Raw genomic sequence first — 11,207 nt, 5'->3', positions numbered from 1 at the left:
TCTGGATTTTGTTGTCGTTATTCTGTCTCTCACTGTTCAAATAAACCTACCATTAAAATTATAGACGGATCATTTCTTTGTCAGTGGGAAAATGTACAAAATCAGCAGGGGATCAAATACTGTTTTCCCTCACTGTATATGTAAAATGTATATGTAAAATGTATATGTAAAATGCATGTGTAAAATGTATATGTAAAATGCATGTGTAAAATGCATGTGTAAAATGTATGTGTAAAATGTATATGTAAAATGCATGTGTAAAATGTATGTGTAAAATGTATATGTAAAATCCATGTGTAAAATGTATATGTAAAATGCATGTGTAAAATGTATGTGTAAAATGTATATGTAAAATGTATGTGTAAAATGTATATGTAAAATGTATATGTAAAATGTATATGTAAAATGCATGTGTAAAATGTATATGTAAAATGTATATGTAAAATGTATATGTAAAATGTATATGTAAAATGTATATGTAAAATGCATGTGTAAAATGTATATGTAAAATGCATGTGTAAAATGTATATGTAGAATGTATATGTAAAATGTATATGTAAAATGTATATGTAAAATGCATGTGTAAAATGTATATGTAAAATGTATGTGTAAAATGTACAGTGGGGCAAAAAAGTATTTAGTCAGCCACTAATTGTGCAAGTTCTCCCACTTAAAAAGAGGAGAGAGGCCTGTAATTTTCATCATATGTACACTTCATCTATGACAGACAAAATGAATGAGGAAAAATAATCCAGAAAATCACATTGTAGGATTTTTTATGAATTTATTTGCAAATTATGGTGGAAAATAAGTATTTGGTCAATAACAAAAGTTTATCTCAATACTTTGTTATATACCCTTTGTTGGCAATGACAGAGGTCAAACATTTTCTGTAAGTCTTCACAAGGTTTTCACACACTGTTGCTGGTATTTTGGCCCATTCCTCCATGCAGATCTCCTCTAGAACAGTTTTGGGGCTGTTGCTGGGCAACACAGACTTTCAACTCCCTCCAAAGATTTTCTATGGGGTTGAGATCTGGAGACTGGCTAGGCCACTCCAGGGCCTTGAAATGCTTCTTACGAAGCCACTCCTTCGTTGCCCGGGCGGTGTGTAAAATGTATATGTAAAATGTATATGTAAAATGTACATGTGAAATGTATATGTAAAATCTATATGTAAAATCTATATGTAAAATGTATATGTAAAATGTATATGTAAAATCTGTATGTAAAATCTATATGTAAAATCTATATGTAAAATGTATGTCTATGTAGCAGAAAAGCTGTAAAAAAAACTAAAAGATAATTGTCATTCATTAGAAGAAGGTGAAGACCAAAGTGCAGCGTGGTACGCGTTCATATTATTATTTATTCTGATTGAACACTGAATACAAACTAACAAAAATAATAACAGTTCTGACAGGTGCAACAAACACTAAACAGAAAATAACTACCCACAACTAACAGTGGGAAAACAGGCTGCCTAAGTACGGTTCTCAATCAGAGACAACGATCGGCAGCTGCCTCTGATTTGGGAACCATACCATTTGATTTGATACCAGGCCAAAACATAGAAATACAAAACCTAGACATACAAACATAGAATGCCCACCCACATCACACCCTGACCAAACAAAGATATAGAAACATACAAAGCAATCTACGGTCAGGGCGTGACAGAAGGGATTAATAAACAATCAAATTAAATAAATAAATAAATAAACAAATATATATATATATAAAGTGAGCTAGCAAGTTTTTAAAATACATATTTTGTTGATATTTTGACATTTGTGAAAGCTTATGTAAAACGCTCATATCCTTGGCAAGAATACGAAAAGCTTTACAACAAGGTTCTCCCAAAGCAGGGTTTTGTAAAGCACTGCTTGGATGTAGAATGCTGACCTACCATATTCTCCTGTCAACCACGGAGGTTACATTTGTTCTCTGCTATCTAGCAGAGCAGGACTCCACTCAGGGCAATAATCTGCCCTGGGCTGTCACTCACTCACAGTCCCTTGCACAGAAAGGTAAAACAGGAAAGTACTCTACACTTCCTCCCTCCATGGTTTGTGAGCACAAGACTGCAGGTAGATGAAGTCTGTCAGATAAGCCCTGAAGTGGCATACTGCATCCTGGTTGTGAGGACAGCGGTGCAGGACAGGTAGACTGTGTGTCCTGGTTGTGAGGACAGCAGTGCAGGACAGGTAGTCCGTGAGTCTCTGTGTGTGTCAGATAGGGCCCAAAGGGCATGGTGCAGCCTAGTACTTAAAGCTTCCAACACAAAGCAGGGCTGTCACGTCTCCTCTCCACCCCCACCACTTCTCCACCACCCCTCTTCGCTTCCTCTCCCTCCTCTCTACCACCTCCTCTCCCCCTCTCTAACTCCTCTCCTCCTCCCCCCTCCTCCCTCTCTACCTCTCCTCCTCTCTGCCTCCTCTCCTCCTCTCTACCTCCTCTCCTCCTCTCTCCCTCCTCTCCTCCTCTCCACCTCCCCTTCTCCTCCTCTCTACCTCCTCTCCTCCTCTCTCCCTCCTCTCCTCCTCTCTGCCTCCTCTCCTCCTCTCTACCTCCTCTCCTCCCCTCCCTCCTCTCCTCTGAACCTCCTCTCCACCCCCACCTCCCTCCCTCCTAACTCCTCCTCCTCCTCTCAACCTCCACCCCCACCTCCTCTCTTCCTCTCCCCCTCCTCTCCATCTCTCCTCTCCACCTCCTCTCCACCCCCACACCCTCTCCACCTCCCCTCTTCACCTCCTCTACCCCTCTCTAACTCCTCTCCTCCTCCTCTCCTCCTCTCAACCTCCACCCTCACCTCCTCTCCTCCTCTCTCCCTCCTCTCCACCTCCTCCTCTATATCTCCTCTCCTCTCCACCTCCTCCTCTCCTCCTCTCTCCCTCCTCTCCACCTCCTCCTCTATATCTCCTCTCCTCTCCACCTCCTCCTCTCCTCCTCTCTCCCTCCTCTCCACCTCCTCCTCTATATCTCCTCTCCTCTCCACCTCCTCCTCTCCCCCTCCTCTCCATCTCTCCTCTCCACCTCCTCTCCACCCCCACCTCCTCTCCCCCTCTCTAACTCCTCTCCTCCTCCTCTCCTCCTCTCAACCTCCACCCTCTCCTCCTCTCTCCCTCCTCTCCACCTCCTCTATATCTCCTCTCCTCTCCACCTCCTCCTCTCCTCCTCTCCACCTCCTCCTCTCCACCTCCTCCTCTCTACCTCCCTCATCTCCTCCTCTCTCCCTCCTCTCCACCTCCTCCTCTCCTCCTCTCCACCCCCTCCTCTCCTCCTCTCCACCTCTCCTCCTCTCCACCTCATGTTCTTCTCTTCACCTCCTCATTTTCTCTCCACCTCCTCTCCTCTCGACTTCTCCTTTCCACCTCCCCCTCTCCTCCTCCTCTCCTCCTCCTCCTCCTCTCCACCTCCTCCTATCCACCTCCTCTCTTCTCCACTCCTCTCTTCCCTCCTCCTCCCATCTCCTCTCCACCTCTCCTCATCTCTACCTCTCCACTTCCACATCCTCTTCTCTCCACCTCCTCCTCCTCCTCCTCCCCACCTGTCTCTAAACCTGCAGCTGTATAGACATAATTAACCCAGGCTGGTTGACTGTGGTTTAGCCTGACACCTCTACATCCCCCTTACTCTTCTGATCAACCTCAGCTCAGGTAAATAGTGGAATTAAGTACTGCTAAGTATCTTGTCGTGCACAAACAGATCAGGAACTCTGTTCCGTTGCTGCTGACATGCTGTTGTTGTTAAGCTCCTCCTCTGTTGTTGTTAAGCTCCTCCTCTGTTGTTGTTAAGCTCCTCCTCTGTTGTTGTTAAGCTCCTCCTCTGTTGTTGTTAAGCTCCTCCTCTGTTGTTGTTAAGCTCCTCCTCTGTTGTTGTTAAGCTCCTCCTCTGTTTTTGTTAAGCTCCTCCTCTGTTTTTGTTAAGCTCCTCCTCTGTTTTTGTTAAGCTCCTCCTCTGTTTTCGTTAGGTACCAGAACTACACTACCGTTTAAAAGTTTGGGGTCACTTAGAAATGTCCACGTTTTTTAAAGAAAAGCAAAGAAAATAACATCAAATTGATCAGAAATAAAGTGTAAACAATGTTAATGTTGTAAATGACTATTGTAGCTGGAAATGGCAGATTTTTAGGGAATATCTACATAGGCGTACAGAGGCCCATTATCAGCAACCATCACTCCTGTGTTCCAATGGCACGTTGTGTTATCTAATCCAAGTTTTCATTTTAAAAGGCTAATTGATCATTAGAAAACCATTTTGCAATTATGTTAGCACAGCTGAACACTGTTGTTCTGATTAAAGAAACATCAAAACTGGCCTTCTTTAGACTAGTTGAGTATCTGGAGCATCAGCATTTGTGGGTTCAATTACAGGCTTAAAATGGCCAGAAACAAATAACTTTCTTCTGAAACTCGTCAGTCTATTTTTGTTCTGAGAAATGAAGGCTATTCCATGAACAAGAATAGACTGACAAGTTTCAGAAGAAAGGTCTTTGCTTGGTTATTGCTGCATTGTCGGAACTAGAAGCACAAGCATTTCGCTACACTCGCATTAACATCTGCTAACCATGTGTATGTGACAAATCAAATTGGATTTGATTTGATTTGCTTCTGGCCATTTTAAGCCTGTAATCGAACCCACAAATGCTGACGCTCCAGAGACTCAACTAGTCTAAAGAAGGCCAGTTTTAATACTTCTTTAAACAGCTTTCACCTCTGCTAATATAATTGCAAAAAACCTGGATTGTTTAACACAATGTGCCATTGGAACACAGGAGTGATGGTTTCTCATAATGGTCCTCTGTACGCCGATGTAGATATTCCATTTAAAAAATCAGCCGTTTCCAGCTACAATAGTAATTTACAACATTAACAATGTCAACACTGTATTTGTGATCAATTTGATGTTATTTTAATGGACAAAAAAAAGTGTTTTTCTTTTTTTTTAAATGGACATTTCTAAGTGACCCCAAACTTTTAAACGATAGTAGACATCTTACAACGCGATAGTCAGTTACACTCTTTGTAGAGGATTATCTGTCAACAATAGCCAGGTCCCCGAAAAGGCCGACATGTAGGCTATTGTAAGTCTCTGTTGCTAGGTATGTCTGCACGCTAAACCAAGATCTAGGCCTACTCGGAGCAAGGCAATGTGTATCGTGCTGATACACATTGCGTGCTGGTGCACAGAAACCTGACAGATTCTAACCCTCCTACCAAGCAGGGAAAGAACTAACAGAAGGCCCAGTTTTTTTTTTTTCCCCAGAACAGTTTTGTTTTATCAAGTTTCAGCCGAGGTAGAGTAGCTACCGTCTCTCTGTCCCGGAGGTCCAGCAAACTTAATCTCTCATGCACCCCCCTCAACGCCAAACAGACGGGAACTAATTTACTGCCTCATCCTCATTCTTTCAGCGGCGCCAAGTAGCTGTATACAGTACATACCAGATCAAAGCCGTAATTGAAAAATAATTATAGGCACTTCATCATAGAGAGCAGTGGGCTAATTGAAGTGGCAACAAGGAGGCGAGTGGTCGGCCCTCGGAATCGTGGCAGAATAGATGATATTGCATTGTCTTTAATAAAGCATCTTCTTCAATCCTCATTGTCTCTCGGATTAAATTGGAGAGGGCTATTAGCCTGGTTAATTGACTCTCTAATTTAGATCTCGCCCCACTGAATGCATAACGGATGCACGCCTGTCGGCCAATGATGTGTGCACTCTGTCACACCGTCCTGCTAGACTCCGATTGGTTAATTGCTCAGGGATTTTAGAAGTTTTCAGTCATTCTTCAAAATGGAACAGAACGGTGAGGTGTGAGACTCCGTTCCTCTCCTTCTCTCTCTCTCTCTCTCTCTCTCTCTCTCCTTCTATCTCTCTCTCTCTCTCTCTCTCTCTCTTCTCTCTCTCTCTCTCTCTCTCTCTTTATGGCCTCTATTTGACAGAATTGTCAAATGTGTGCTGAAATCCTAATTGTCCTCCTTCTGACCTGTTCACATTCTCTAAAAGTTCCTGAGGCCCGTTGAGAAATACAAATGGCACATTTCCGCTCAAGGCCTCTTTGCGTGAATGAAGGCGTTCTTATCACGCTCTCTGCAAACGTCTCCCCTGCTGTGATGGTGGAGACAGCCTGGTTGGAGACAGCCTGCTCCAGCTCTGCCCTCTAGTGGTGAAAGGCTGGTAGTAAAGTGATTGCTGTCGGAACAAGAAGCCATTTGAGGAGGAGTTCTGCTTTCCCCAATGAGACCCTATTCCATATAAAGCGCACTACTTTTGACCAGGGTCCATGTTAGGGAAGGAAATAGGGGGTCATTTAGAACTCAGTCGAGGAGGTCAAGGCAGGCATCTGACGGTGAAAGGAAGGTAGTTTGGAAGTAAATAAATGCACCTATTTTACCACCATTTCCCAGGGCAGCCTTTCATCATTTTCAACAGAGATAGGTGTGTTTTTGTGTTCCTTCCTTTTCTCTGTGGCCTCACTAATGGAAGTCAAAATTCACTAATGAAATGGAACGCGGTGTAAAGCAAAATGCCCCCTAAAAGTTACAGCCCTGAAAACTTTTCTACCACATGTTTCAGCACTTGTAAAATGACAGTGGGCTGATAAAGCCGCCAGATGACTTTGAAATTGGACGTCTGTCCATGTCCTCAGGATTTCTGGAAATGCTTTCAAACCCCGACCACTAGGGGCAGCAGTGAGCTCAATTACCATCGACTAGGCATGGGTTTGCTAGGGACAGAGATGGTGGATGGTTGTAATCACATGACTCCAGAACCGAAGGTCGTGTCTTCAATATCAATGTAGACACATTTTTTTTAAACTTAATCCTATCCAAAACCTTAACCCTTCACTCAACTTAAGGTTGTAACCCTATCCCAAACCTTAACCCTTCACTCAACTTAAGGTTGTAACCCTATTCCAAACCTTAACCCTTCACTCAACTTAAGGTTGTAACCCTATTCCAAACCTTAACCCTTCACTCAACTTAAGGTTGTAACCCTATCCCAAACCTTAACCCTTCACTCAAATTAAGGTTGTAACCCTATCCAAAACCTTAACCCTTCACTCAACTTAAGGTTGTAACCCTATCCCAAACCTTAACCCTTCACTCAACTTAAGGTTGTAACCCTATCCCAAACCTTAACTTCGGAACAGAATGATGAGGAGCAGCAGGAGCAGCAGGAGCAGCAGGAGCAACAGGAGCAGCAGGAGCAACAGGAGCAGCAGGAGCAGCAGGAGCAGCAGGAGCAGCAGGAGCAGCAGGAGCAGCAGGAGCAGCAGGAGCAGCAGGAGCAGCAGGAGCAGCAGGAGCAGCAGGAGCAGCAGGAGCAGCAGGAGCAGCAGGAGCAGCAGGAGCAGCAGGAGCAGCAGGAGCAGCAGGAGCAGCAGGAGCAGCAGGAGCAGCAGGAGCAGCAGGAGCAGCAGGAGCAACAGGAGCAGCAGGAGCAGCAGGAGCAGCAGGAGCAACCCAGGGTGTCATACTTGGAAATATGATGTTTGGACGTCAGAATCTGAAGTGAAATTGGTAAAAAAAAAAGAAAGAAAGTGAGATGGGGCGTCAGCGTAGCCTAGTGGTTAGAGCGTTGGACTAGTAACCGGAAGGTTGCGAGTTCAAACCCCTGAGCTGACAAGGTACAAATCTGTCGTTCTGCCCCTGAACAGTCAGTTAACCCACTGTTCCCAGGCCGTCATTGAAAATAAGAATGTGTTCTTAACTGACTTGCCTGGTTAAATAAAGGTAAAATAAAAAAATAAAGATCTTGTTGGCCCTTGTCAAAAGTAGTACACTATCTACAGATGTAGGATCATAATTTGTGTGTGCTACAACAAGAAAATAATCCTGCAGCAACTGGGAAAAGTGAATTATCATACGGATTATAATCATAGGCCTTTTTAAACCTCAAATACACTTCAAGTTTTAAGAGACGATCCTACATCTGTAGGGAATAGAGTGCATTTTGGATAAAGCCATCGTCTACTCTGCTGCAAGAACTACAGTACCACTCCACTGACAGTAGTAAGTAGTAAGAACGCTGTGTGAATATGTACAAAATACTACTACTGGTATACTACTTGAATACGGCTTAATGTCACGTTGGTGTGAAGGATCGAGAGACAGAAGCAGGAATGCGTAATAGGATTTTTTTTTATTAAACCCAAATTACGGAGTGCCGTGTAAAGGCACGGGGACGAAGACCAAACAAACACGTAATGAAAACACAGGGTTGAAACCCAAAACAAGGAGGAGCACCTCGAATAAATACATACACGCACGCACACAATGATTAACACACGGGACGAGACACGTAATCATCTGCGCAATCCACAAGGGCACGAAAGCCCAAAACACACAGCACAGGTACTCAAACGCACCAATGGACACTGTAACTATAATCAACCTCCCAATGGAAACCAAAGGGCACATATACATTTTACATATACAGTGAGGGAAAACACTATTTGATCCCCTGTTGATTTTGTACATTTTCCCACTGACAAAGAAATGATCCGTCTATAGTTTTAATGGTAGGTTTATTTGAACAGTGAGAGACAGAATACCAACAAAAAAAATCCAGAAAAACGCATGTCAAAAATGTTATAAATTGATTTGCATTTTAATGAGGGAAATAGGTATTTGACCCCCTCTCAATCAGAAAGATTTTTGGCTCTCAGGTGTCTTTTATACAGGCAACAAACTGAGATTAGGAGCACACAGGGAGTGCTCCTAATCTCAGCTTGTTACCTGTATAAAAGACACCTGTCCACAGAAGCAATCAATCAGATTCCAAACTCTCCACCATGGCCAAGACCAAAGAGCTCTCCAAGGATGTCAGGGACAAGATTGTAGACCTACACAAGGCTGGAATGGGCTACAAGACCATCGCCAAGCAGCTTGGTGAGAAGGTGACAACAGTTGGTGCGATTATTCGCAAATGGAAGAAACACAAAAGAACTGTCAATTTCCCTCGGCCTGGGGCTCCATGCAAGATCTCACCTCGTGGAGTTGCAATGATCATGAGCACGGTGAGGAATAAGCCCAGAACTACACGGGAGGATCTTGTCAATGATCTCAAGGCAGCTGGGACCATAGTCACCAAGAAAACAATTGGTAACACACTACGCCGTGAAGGACTGAAATCCTGCAGCGCCCGCAAGGTCCCCCTGCTCAAGAAAGCACATATACATGGCCGTCTGAAGTTTGCCAATGAACACCTGAATGATCCAGAGGACAACTGGGTGAAAGTGTTGTGGTCAGATTGAGACCAAAATGGAGCTCTTTGGCATCAACTCAACTCGCCGTGTTTGGAGGAGGAGGAATGCTACCTATGACCCCAAGAACACCATCCCCACCGTCAAACATGGAGGTGGAAACATTATGCTTTGGGGGTGTTTTTTTGCTAAGGGGACAGGACAACTTCACCGCATCAAAGGGACGATGGACGCCATGTACCGTCAAATCTTGGGTGAGAATCTCCTTCCCTCAGCCAGTGCATTGAAAATGGGTCGTGGATGGGTATTCCAGCATGACAATGACCCAAAACACGGCCAAGGCAACAAAGGAGTGGCTCAAGAAAAAGCACATTAAGGTCCTGGAGTGACCTTGCCAGTCTCCAGACCTTAATCCCATAGAAAATCTGTTGAGGCAGTTGAAGGTTCAAGTTGCCAAACGTCAGCCTTGAAACTTTAATGACTTGGAGAAGATCTGCAAAGAGGAGTGGGACAAAATCCCTCCTGAGATGTGTGCAAACCTGGTGGCCAACTACAAGAAACGTCTGACCTCTGTGATTGCCAACAAGGGTTTTGCCATCAAGTACTAAGTCATGTTCTGCAGAGGGGTCAAATACTTATTTCCCTCATTAAAATGCAAATCAATTAATAACATTTTTGACATGCGTTTTTCTGGATTTTTTTTGTTGTTATTCTGTCTCTCACTGATCAAATACTTTTCCCCCTCACTGTATACAAATACAATCAGTGGGAATAGGTGTTGTGCTTTCTTTCTGAAGGTAGGTAAGGAGTCAAGCGCAGGACAGCAGAGATGTCAATCTAGCGTTTTTTAATAGGTACAGGTACAAACACAAAAAAATACCGCCCAAGACAATGGGAACTCACAGTTACTCACGGAAGGAGAAAAAAACCAACGCTCCTCACTATAATAAACACACGTGAATAAACTGAGGAAAGCCTCCACAAGCAACATGAAAATAATCCCACACAAGCCTAAGCGGGGAAACAGCTGTAAATATACACACAGAGGAATTAAAGCAAATGAAAACCAGGTGTGACAGAACCAAAGACAAAACAAATGGAAAAAGAAAAATGGATCGGTGATGGCTAGTAGGCCGGCGACCACGACCGCCGAGCACCGCCCGAGCACCGCCCGAGCACCGCCCGAACACCGCCCGAGCACCGCCCGAACACCGCCCGAGCACCGCCCGAGCACCGTCCGAGCACCGCCCGAACAAGGAGAGGAACCACCTTCGCTGGAAGTCGTGACAATAGGAGCCAGGTGTACGTAATGAAAGTTCCCAGAGGGATCCATGACACCTAAATTCCATTATTCGAAAACTATAAACTACAACTTTTATTAAATATTATAGCTTAGTATTTATTGAACCCTGTTCCCAGGAATGATAAAAATGCTTGTGTTCTGTTCATGTCTTATCAGACCGTTGAGGTGGTCTACTACAGGCACGGTATCTGCTCCATTTCTCTGGGCGAACCCCCATCTAATCTCTTTATCTAACTGATTAGAGTTCTAACGACCTGAGAAGGCCATTGCACTACAATACAGTCTCACAGCATATCTCTGTTGACTCTCACATTTTCATAAACTACAAAGAGACATTGGCCTTTCTGTTTGTTAGAATGAGCCGGTATAGCTTTCAGGTACAGCCATCATTCTTTCTGCCACTTTCGATCATATTAAATATATAACGTACTTCTAGCAAAGAAAAAAAAAATACTTTTCCAAATTAAATTTGTGCTACTATAACAGATATTTTTCTGTCAGGAACCAGCATATTCTGTTGAATAAATCCATTTCATCTTTTGGATGTTATATTCAATGACCTGAAATTACCAATATTTTGTGTCTCTCTCGAACGCAGGTGCCTGACATTTCTTTTCAAGATATCAGCCTTTGTCAAATTGGTTTCAGTTCTCCACAACGATACAATCATATCAGTATTTTCTATTTACCTTA

The sequence above is a fragment of the Oncorhynchus keta genome, chromosome 1, assembly GCF_023373465.1.
Source record: "Oncorhynchus keta strain PuntledgeMale-10-30-2019 chromosome 1, Oket_V2, whole genome shotgun sequence".
NCBI classification, from domain to species: Eukaryota; Metazoa; Chordata; class Actinopteri; order Salmoniformes; family Salmonidae; genus Oncorhynchus; species Oncorhynchus keta.
The sequence above is the reverse complement of the archived record's forward strand: the minus strand, read 5'-3'. Positions refer to the sequence as shown.